The sequence below is a fragment of the Coccinella septempunctata genome, chromosome 3, assembly GCF_907165205.1.
Source record: "Coccinella septempunctata chromosome 3, icCocSept1.1, whole genome shotgun sequence".
Lineage (NCBI taxonomy): Eukaryota > Metazoa > Arthropoda > Insecta > Coleoptera > Coccinellidae > Coccinella > Coccinella septempunctata.
Window position 1 is genome coordinate 8,453,334 of NC_058191.1, and position 11,952 is coordinate 8,465,285.

Sequence of the window (11,952 nt, forward strand, 5' to 3'; positions counted from 1 at the left end):
TAAAACAGGCATGAAACTAGTTGAGTCATACGTTAAATCGCCTCCGAAGATTTACCGTACAGGGAAAGAACTAACGATATCGATCAATACACGGAAAGAAAAATCTAAGTAATTTCATATACCTAATGCACTAATTGTATGTATAGTATAATTATATCAATAATAATTATTCCGAGAACAATAATATTTAATTCCTTATATTTCAAATCATATGAACGGAAGTTAAAGACGCGTTTTTCCCAGCTGAAAGGAAAATTGACATGGATGTTTGTTTCCCTGTACCCTTCAAATGTATGTTTATTATACACAAGGTGTTTTCTAAGTGAATGCTGTCTCTAAAGAGCGATCATTTCTGGATTATTTTAAATGAATAAAAATCGCTCTATTTCTAGGAGACAGTGTGAAAAGTTAACGAAAAAACTAGTTTTTCAACAATATCTTAGAAACCACTCCGCAAGATGAAAGTTCCTTTAATTCCCAGCCACGGCGACCCTGTTACAATTCGATTAACAAGTATCAAACGTTTGATACTCAAAGCTCTGCACTAAACCCTAAACCCCGAAATTGAATCCATATTTCAAAAAGGCTCTTCAATGTCATGCGGACCTGATTTTTAAAATTTTATCACAGACATAAAACTATCTAGTTGAAATTTTTATTTTTGTATTTATACATTTTTTCGGATTTGGATCATGAATCTCATAAAATTATCTACCTATATATTCCGATATCGAGGAAGAGTTGAAATGTTATTTAAAGGAATGTAGATAAAGGTTTCCACGTGAAATATTCATTTTACCATATTAGGCTGTAAGAACTGAAATAATTCGCTGTAATTACAAATATCATAGATAGGTTCCATCAGTTTGGTCCAAAGAAAACGTAAATATGTGACCCTTTACCCCATACATTTGCATATGTTTTTTGTAATACATTGAAGTCCCTCGATGAATGTTTCGAATATACAGACAATTTTTTTAATTCTTACAGTCCAACTCTAGTAATTGAATAAATACAAAAAATGAAGAAATGAGAGAAATAAAAATTCATGGAATCAAATAGATGGAAATATAATATCATGTCAGTTCCAAATTCTATTGAACTATTAATTCTGGCAAAAGTGACTGTTCAATGCAAGTAAAATCTTCTTAATCCTAATGCCTATTTTTTCAATCCTCACATCGTATAATTTTTTGGACAGACTTTCACCTTTTGTCGTCAACTTCTTCCACCCACGAATATTTTCACCATAGTACCATTATAAATCACTTCCTTTCTTGCAACCTAAAACCAGGCCTCCTCATAAATCTTCACTTACTGCAATTCTCCAAATACCTTGAACTATGGCACGCTTCACATATTTTTCGGAAACTAAATGTCATTTGTTGGAATTTTAGAACTTTTTACGGCACTACTTTGCCAAAAAATAAATATGAACACAATTGTTTTCAAGTGTACTTGATTATGTGATATCAGAGCTTTTAAATTAAGTAGGTATATGAGATCTTTCGTTTAGATTTTCTCACCTCTAATGTAAATGAGTAGAAATTAACGCCCAAACTTGGTATCTTCTATGCATTTCTATTTTGAATTACGCAACTTTTCAAGTATATTGAAGTGTTTGTCCTGCACCCTCTAGGGCCAGAAATAAATAACCTTTTTTATAAATGACATACACTTAATGAGTGATTGATGTGTTTGCAGTGCCTTTTTCGTATTTCAGTAATTGCTGAAAGATTAAAAGACACTTTTGTAATTGGGAGACAATTTATCAATTATTATCCTCATTTGGGTATGTCATTGACCTCGAAATATATAAAAAGGGGCTCGAAACTTTTCTGGCACAAAAAGTTAGGATTGCCATTTGAAAAAAATTCAATATTAACAGTTAAAATAAAAATTAACGTCTTCGGGCATTTCTCTACAAATTAGGAAGTATATACCGAGAACATATATACAGTTGATAGAATTCTGTTTTTCATAAATCGCCCGGTTGTTCAATTCGTGATTGAAGTTAATCCTGATTAATTTTGACATTTCCGTTCAAATCTGTCACGTTAATCCAGGATTAACTTTAATCTCGGTTTAAACCAGAATTGAACAACCGAGCCTTAGTGAAGGCGATTATCTCGACTTTTTATAAATGATTTTATACGGAACTAAGAACTGATTATTCTAATTCTAATTCAATTTTTTTCAGAGTTAGCGAACATGAGGAATCACATTCAATAATTTCAATCTTTGGTCTTGATATTTACCTGTCTGTCATGGAATATTTTACCAATATTATTTCAAATTCCATGAAAACATGTACTATTGTGTGGTAGAATTGTATATATTATCAAATTTTTTGCTTTCTACTCGTAGTTCATCAACAAGAGTCACGCTGACGATTAAAGGACCATCATAAATATGCAATAAGCTGTCAATTTTTGCAACAACTTACTCGAAATGAAGCTAAATTCTTGAAAGGGCTTAGTCATAAACTTACCCATTCGTCTACCTGCTTCATGAAACTTCAAGAAAAAAGTTATAACTTTGGGCTCCCAATTGTATTTTATTAACTAGGATTATGTTTTTGAATAAGCAAGGAACTATTCTGAATGACGAACGGAGACGTAGACATCAGCAACAAATTGTTTGTTGTCCAATGGGCTTAGGCCATCTCCGAGGAAAAGCAGAGTCAGGGCCGCCGCCAGACCTTTGCCGCCCCGGCAAAATAAAATTTCGCCGCCCCCGCAAAATGATATTTTGCCATCTTGCTGGGACTATATTGAGTATAAGTACATCATTCTTTTTGGAATAACGTATAGCATGTTCAAAATGTAGATATTCAGAGATAAGTCGTTGTTATGAATTGTTATAAATTATAATATAATTGATATTGCCTTAGTAAATGTTGAATCTAAAAAAAAGATAAGAAAGAAAGAATACAAAAGAGTGGGTTATTTATCTACTAAATACGCCGGCGCCGATATCATACAGTGAAATAGATACAGTGAAACGTATGAAAAATACAGATATATAACTGACCTTCAATATAATTCAATTTGAAACTACACAGATAAAGAAATATATGAAAATCTACAACAGTCTCAATTCGTATAAAAACAATATACTACTGTAAACGGTTAATTGGTACTCTTGATGCTTCTCAAGTATTTTAAATTCCTCCCAGAAATTAACATTTCGAATTCAGATTGGCAAACAGAATTTAAAAATTATTTCTGAATCGTCCCAAAAACTATACAGTCTGTGACGTTTATTAAAGTGACCGACTGGCTAGAAAACAAAAAAGGGACTTTGAGCCGCTGCGGTGGAGATATTTACAGGCTGACTTTGATAGTTATTTATGAATAGAAATAACTATTCATATAGTTCATTCATAATAGAATGCGGCATCTTTGATCGTTTTCCATCTGGCGGTATTCCCCTTGTTTCTGGTTGAAATGCATTTTTATTCGGTACTTTGAGAAGAACATATGTGAATTGTTTGGCGACCAAGCGCAAATAGCCGCCCTCTAATAATTAATATTGTTCGTCTTTTCGCTTTTGAAGAAAAAAAAATTTGGTGTGATAAAATTGGTAACGTTTTATCAAATTATTCGCCGCACCCAGAATGTGCCGCCCCTTTATATTGGGCTTTACTCAATGTACCAACTAAATAGGGATATTAACTAATCTCTAGGAATCAATTGCTAGTCAATAATGAAACTAGTGAAAAAAAAAAGGGTTTATTTATTGTCTAGAAATAGAGGGTGTCCCACGAGGCTTTGAATAGTATATATCTCGATAACTATTTGAACCTCGATATTGAAATTTTGAAATTATAAACCGTGGGTAGTATTACACTCAAGTTCTTTGTTACTACGCACGCCTTCAAGACTAATAGCCTTGAAGGTAATCACAAGAGTAAGTCAAGGCTCGATCTGCACGTGTCCTCCACTATTATCACCTCGAAAAGTAATAAACTATATCCTAATCAAGTTGATTATTGTGTGACTATTAGGTACACTTGCAACGAAATCCACAATATGACGAATCATTTTCTCCGAAAGTACTATCAATCGAGGTCTAGGTATGAAAAAAATCAGGAACGTCAAGAGTGCACAGAATATTTTAGGAAGTTTATCTGCTTTTCCTTCTACATTTTTACGACGTTTGTTTTGTATTTGATTTCGATATAATGCTTTTTTTGTGTCGAATTATCTGTTTAATCGATTTGACCTACTTTCTAGATTAGGAATAGATCAGGAAAACAGGGAACAGAATGATGTTCTATTATTGATATCAACTCAAATATTAATAAGCCATCTTCGGAATATTTCACCTATAAAATAGCTGGAGTGAGATTTATTTTCGAAATTTCATTTCTGGTTTGAATTTTGGAACTGAAAAATTTTCTGTATTACAAATAAAAGCTACCACTGGGTAGTGAAAATTTTCAAAGGTGTCGTGTGAATTGCACTCAAAATTGCTTATGATTACTTATTTATTTTTATTCATTTATTTCTTCGGGATACAAACGAGACGGACCCAAACGAGTATTCACCAATAAAATACACACCGGCAAACTTTTTTCTTATTTGAATCACTATTCATTTTCCAATTTTTCCAATTGTTCAATTCTTGTTTACGTTTTCTTTCGCATACCTTTGATTTTTGCCTCAGCTCTAAACTTTATTGTTATAATAATAATAATAAAGAAAAGCCATATTTTTAACTCTCTTGGGTATGTCTATAAGTGTTCTATATTTTTCCCCTTATAATAAATCGTTTTGAAATAAATGAGTAACGATAATTTGCTAAATTTCAACGTTTAGTTATAGTCCTTTGAGTGTTTTTTGATGTAACCATGTGTTTAGCGTTTTCGATAACAATTTTTTCTCTTGACCAATGTGGCGTTTTGTGTGTAATTCTACTTGCAACGTCCGAATTCCGTGAATACGCTCCTGTCGCTCTCGATACTGCAAGAATATTATCGAACAGGGGCGTATCGATATAAGACACCCGCAAGCTGGACCCTAGGGCAGTAAGAGTTCTAAAGACTGACGAGTGAGCAGTGAAATCTGAACAGTTACAATGTGCAAGGTAGTGAAAGTAAATTAGTGACTGTGTAAATAAATTAGTGTAAGTCCTTCTACATAAATTAGAGTAGTAGTTGTGTAAATAGATTAGACGTTCTGGAAAGAAGACAATTTGATTTACCACGGGAACGTTACACTGGTGTTAAGTGTGGGATCAATTGAACCGTTTAACCAGGCGAGTATGGAATTTTTCAAACAAGCCTTCGAATGAATGAGCCTTAAAATCGGAGGAAAACGCCAAAAAAATGGAAAATAAAATGGAGGAAAACACCAAGAAAATGGAGGAAAATACTAAAGAAATGAAAAATAAAATGGTAAAAGGGAAGAAAACACGAATAGAATATAGGATAATTTAGGAGCTAAATTGATATTCATGGAAAATGAGTTGAGGAGCAATAATAACTCTAAGCTGGAAACATGGAAGAAAGTTTAGGTGATAGGTATAGAAGAAGAAATGGAGAAAAAATCTGAAGAACATGCGAAAACCATGGAAGAGCGGCTGAGCAGGAAATTCGGCAAATATTGTTGGAAGATAGGGGTGAACCAGGGCGAATTAGATCCAACCTTCAACCTTTCAACCTTTGATGGCAAATCAACTCGGTGCACATACCAAAAGTAATTTGAAGCAGTAGCCAATGCCAATGGTTGATTGTTGCACTGCATATCCTTCAGACTGTTCCTCCAAGTCAACAAAGAAATTACGAAGCTTTGATGAGTAAACTGCAGTTGAGATATGGTGATGTACACCTCCAACAAATGTATCAGGCACAAATCAAGAGTCGTCATCAGAAGAGTGCAGAAACCTTGCCGGAATTCGAAGCAGACATAGAAAGGTTGTTAAGGCTGGCCGTATAGCACTCGATAGCTTCCTGGAACAATTCGCTGTCCAGACCTTCGTTGATGGGTTGAGAGATATGGATACCTAGCAGACGAGTACTGGCTCATGCACATGAATTTGAACACACAAGCACAAAGGAGAGCAAGATGTGACGCACCGTCGGAGAATCCTCATCGCTAGCACGCTAGCAGAACAATCGTGGATTCGAACTGGCTGCTGCAATCCCTAAAGCGATACCAAGAAGGTGACCCAGAACTTAAAATGTTGCTGGATTGGAAAGAAAAATGGCAGATACCAAGATAGAAAGAAGTAAGTAATTTAAATCCTAGGGTGAAGTCCTACTACGAAAGTGGGACTGCATCATTTTGGAGGATGCTCTGCTGAAGTGGTCCATCGAGAATTACGAGGGTGCCGGATCCAGAAATCAGCTGAACTTTACTTACGATATATGCACGGCTTCATGAAGTATAAATGTTTCAGGATTAGGAATCCCTCTTGAATTTTTGCCGCCTGTCTAGGGAACATCCTATGTAATATCTTCCTCGTTCTCTACCAATATTTAATTCTTTTTGAGTGGCTTGAAACAAACTTCCAAGTTGAATCCAGATGATGTCGAAGGAACTAACTCGCATCATTTCGATATACAGGGTGTCCCAAAACTAGTGAATCCAACGTCACACCACGATAGAGTAGACCAAAATTATCGAATGACCCCAACATTAGTTGAGCTGAGCGAAAATGTACCGTTTCTGAAAAAACCTCGGAAAAAACCTTATATAAAGTTGCCGATTTTCGAACTATTTTTTCAATCACAAGGCCAATTAGTGATTAAGGATAGCGTTTTTCTCCCATATTATTACCCCTATATAGAGGCGGTTTATTCTGAGTAATAAAAATCATCAAAAAACAATCGTTTTAATTTGCATTTAGGTACTTAGGTTATCTTAGTTCAATATAATTTAAAATCGATATCCTTTTTCACAAACTGGCCCTGTGATTAAGAAAAATAGTTCGAAAATCGGCAACTTTAGGTATTATAAAATTCTGATTATTTTGGAAACGGCACATTTTCGTTGAACTAATGTTGGTGTCATTCGATAATATTTGGTCTACTCTATCGTGGTGTGACGTTTGATTCACTAGTTTTGGGAAACCCATAATTGAAATTATTTTAAGTAGTTAATCGATAACCTAAGTACCTAAATGTAAATTAAAACAATTGTTTTTTCTACATGATTTTTATTACTCAGAATAAACCGCCTCTATATAGGGGTATATGGGAGGAAAACGCTATTCTTAATCACAAATTGGCCTTGTGATTGAAAAAATAGTTCGAAAATCGGCAACTTTATGTTAGGTTTTTTCAGAAACGGTACATTTTCGCTCAACTAATGTTGGGGTCATTCGATAGTATTTGATCTACTCTATCGTGGTATGACGTTTGATTCACTAGTTTTTGGGACAGCCTGTAGGGGAAAGGTGCCCAAGACGATCCCCTTAAGCAAGAATTTATGTAATTCCTTAGTTTCTTCGGGTAGCACAAGAATGAAAACGTCTACTCCTTTTAGAAGTATCCATCTTTCTATTGTCCTACTCGAAATAGTCGGTTACAAAATGTTTTTTGAAATATTTTCGATTTTCCAAAACGTTACAAAAGGATCATCTTATACACCCTGGTGCTTAAGATGATTCCTGTGGTATGGTTAAGATGATCCCAGGTATCATCTTGACCCCCCATTCTCTCAATTAGTTTCCATATTTTCAAGAATGAAGTACCTATGTAAAACAAATATCTGTGGAGATTGTAAAATAATTTTATTGGGCATAAAACATTATAAATTATCAAGTGAATAAACAACTAAAAATCAACATATAAGGTGTAATATCACAAAAATTTGAAACGGCTAATGTGCACATTGAAATATGTATGCACAATAGCATCGAATGCTATTGTATTGATGTTTTGTTACATAACGGCCATGGGTTTTCAATTAAACATTTAATGAGTTAATGCTCTTCAAATCAAGCCTAAGTTTTTCAAAATCAATTCACATACAGAAATTGGATATACAGTTTTCCACAGGACAATAGGAACGTGGATAGTCCTGTGAAAAACCAGGATATGACCTCACTAGAAAATGACATATAAGATATTAGACATAGAGAATTTTTTTCTGTGAACAAAAGTATATTTTCCCTACCATTCAATAATTGGGTTTATGAAAAAAATTTCTACGAAATAGAAACGATAGTTTCTAATGTTGCAATTTCTTTCCTTTGCAAAAAAAACAAAAAAAAACTATGAACATGAAAATAGTTGGAAACACTTTTTTTAGCTGATTTTGCTAAACATTTCTTCCCAAGTCATTGAACATACGGATTCCAAAATACGGCCTGTCGCCACCTTGATGTATCATCCTGGAGGATTCAAGAGCAGTCAGCGTAAAGCTTATCAGCCAAATAGTCCGGTTAGCTAAAATCAAGATTGGGTACCTACTGCTACTTATATTTCTCCAGAATTTGACCCTTGGTATTTTGATGAAATCGCGGCATCATTCTTGTCTTCATTCTCTCTTTTTGTTCATTCAATTCCCTTGCAAATTTTATGAATTAATAACAAGATGAAAGATAACCATTAACTCTACGGTTTTCCCTCACGCTCAAAATAGAATGTTCGTCTCGAATTTTGTCATCAGGCGTTTAGGTTTTTAGATTCGCTAATGGGATAACCTTGTGATACAGTAGATACAAATATATGTTCATTCTAACTGTATGACAGAATGCTTTTCCCCTATTAAAAATATGTGAAATTCATACAAAAAACGCAATGCATTAATAGTTTGATTATATTACTATTTCTTCACATTTTTTTATTTACCAAAAACTTGCGCCTCTCAAGCCTTGCCAATACACCCTTCTTTTCTATTAGCTTCTACATTTTTAGTCGATGGGCTGTGGTTACACTTAAGTTTAGCCGGCTAATGATAGAAGAAACTAACATTAGCAAATACCCGATGCTAAACCTAAGTTTAGCCGGCTAATCTTAAGTTTATGTGTACACCTATCTTTAGTCGTAACAAATAGGGGAAATCGATTGAAATTTATTCTGGGAGGATTCTGCATCTCTTCATAAACTTTTTAGGGTTTTCACTCCCAATCTCTGAAACAAAATCAATTAAAAATGAAATCAACGATTTGCTCCTGCGTAAATTCTTGCACTAATTTGTCAGGAGCGAATTAACTAGAAAAAATTGTTGCCTGACAATGAACTCAAAATAAATAACGTTGAAATTATAATTCTGTAACGTTTCGGAGTCTATATCAGACTCCTTCATCAGACGAAAAATCTATTTTTTAGAAAATCTTCTGATTTTCTAATAGATTCGAGACGAACATTCTATTTTGAGCGTGAGGGAAAACTGTAGAGTTAATGGTTATCTTTCATCTTGTTATTAATTCATAAAATTTGCAAGGGAATTGAATGAACAAAAAGAGAGAATGAAGACAAGAATGATGCCGCGATTTCATCAAAATACCAAGGGTCAAATTCTGGAGAAATATAAGTAGCAGTAGGTACCCAATCTTGATTTTAGCTAACCGGACTATTTGGCTGATAAGCTTTACGCTGACTGCTCTTGAATCCTCCAGGATGATACATCAAGGTGGCGACAGGCCGTATTTTGGAATCCGTATGTTCAATGACTTGGGAAGAAATGTTTAGCAAAATCAGCTAAAAAAAGTGTTTCCAACTATTTTCATGTTCATAGTTTTTTTTTGTTTTTTTTGCAAAGGAAAGAAATTGCAACATTAGAAACTATCGTTTCTATTTCGTAGAAATTTTTTTCATAAACCCAATTATTGAATGGTAGGGAAAATATACTTTTATTCACAGAAAAAAATTCTCTATGTCTAATATCTTATATGTCATTTTCTAGTGAGGTCATATCCTGGTTTTTCACAGGACTATCCACGTTCCTATTGTCCTGTGGAAAACTGTATATCCAATTTCTGTATGTGAATTGATTTTGAAAAACTTAGGCTTGATTTGAAGAGCATTAACTCATTAAATGTTTAATTGAAAACCCATGGCCGTTATGTAACAAAACATCAATACAATAGCATTCGATGCTATTGTGCATACATATTTCAATGTGCACATTAGCCGGCTAAAGATGAAATTCCCCGGCGCAGATGAATACTTTTTGGAACTTTAGCCGGTCGTCGAATATAAACCTAAGTTTAGCCGGCTAATCTTAAGTTTATGCCCACACCTATCTTTAGCCGTAACATACATTCTCTAAAAAGAGCCAAACTTCATGGGGAATGAATAAATATCCTAATATGAGTTTTTTCACACGGAAAGTATGTTCCTCTTTTTTGTTATCAAAATTTAAATTGGCCAAGAAAATTTATTTACCCCATGCACCCATTCCATCAATTTTTTGAATGGCCATTGTAAATTTTGGAAAAAAAGAGGAACATGCGCTCCATCGTAAAAAGAATATGGGTTCATTTTCATCGTTGGATGTTTTTCTGAGTACATTTCTATAAATTCCTGTATCCACCAATTTTCTTCGCCGGGCATTTTGAACTTGAGAAATGAGGAATATGCACTTCATCGTAGACTGAATAGTTCATTTTTATCCTCGGAGCTGTAGTATGAACAAAAAATTATGCCTTCCCTCTATGATTGAGCCATCAATTTCTTTGGCCGACTATTTTGAACTGACTTATCTTATTAACATTCCTCTATTCACCAATTTTCTTGGCCGGCCATACTGAACTCGAAAAATGAGGGATATGCGCTTCATCGTAGACTGAATAGATTTTTTATCATCAGTTGCCATCTTTAGGGGATTGTATCGAAGTGGAAGCTGTTAAAAAAAAGATCCTTACTTTGTTTTGACAAGAATTCGCCACTTAAATTTTTCGCAACTAGTCATTTACACCCCGTATATGGAATAATATCTGTAATGAGTGAAAACATTTTCTGTACAAGTATAAGTAACGTTAAAAAAGTGATTATAGAGGTCCTTAGTCCCCATGTATCGAGCTCATGAAATGAATTCTATTATTCTCCTTTTCTAAGAAGCAAAAGTCTATTTGATACTGCATCATAATCTATTTCGCATTCTCGGTGGAAATGCAAGAATTCCTATCAGCCTTTCTTAAATCAGCAATTAGCCTCAAAGCTTATCTTATTGTGGATTTGTCGGGTGCAAATATGACCATCAGCAAATGTAGAGGCAACTGCGGCAATTGACAATGTAAGTATGTTGAATTGAAAAAAATATCAGGTAAAAACAATTGTTAAAGAAATATGCTTAAAAACTTTCAGGTGAGTATTTTCCTGGGGGAGGGAGGGTTATTACCCATTACCCCCCTCGGTAGCGACGCCATTAGAAAGAGGGCACTGGAAAATTTCGGGTTCGTGGCAGTAACCGTTTGCCTGGAACTTCGATATCATAAATGGTGAATAATAAACGAAATAAATTCAGAAATATAACCTCGTCGATTCTGTTGATACTTTGAGCGATGGTGGCTTGCAAGTTCAATTTAGAACTTAACATTTGTGTCATTTGTTGATTTTATGTCAGCGGCTATAATTTATTTGAATTAATTACGTTTATGCCGATACTAATCACTTCTTCAAAAAAAAAAAATTGTCTCTGCTCACCGTAGATATTTCAAAAATCTTAATTGATAGTACACTTCCATGCAGGCCCTTATAATTTAGGGTACCCACAAAATCGTAGCCAAGTATAAAATAAATGTTCGTTGCCCGTAAAATTGTGGGATTGTTGGTGAAAACGGGCGTAAGTATCTTCAAATTATTTCGATGAAAATCTAATATCGAACAATAATGACTCATATTTAACTAAATTACATTCACTAAGCGTGAACCGACATGATTTCACGGATTTTCCTCTGAAAATCCCAACTGGACGTCGTCCAAGAGGAATGAATAATTTCCAATAACAGAAAACACATCATAGCACGGTCCCGTTTTTCAAATTTTGGCGCTAC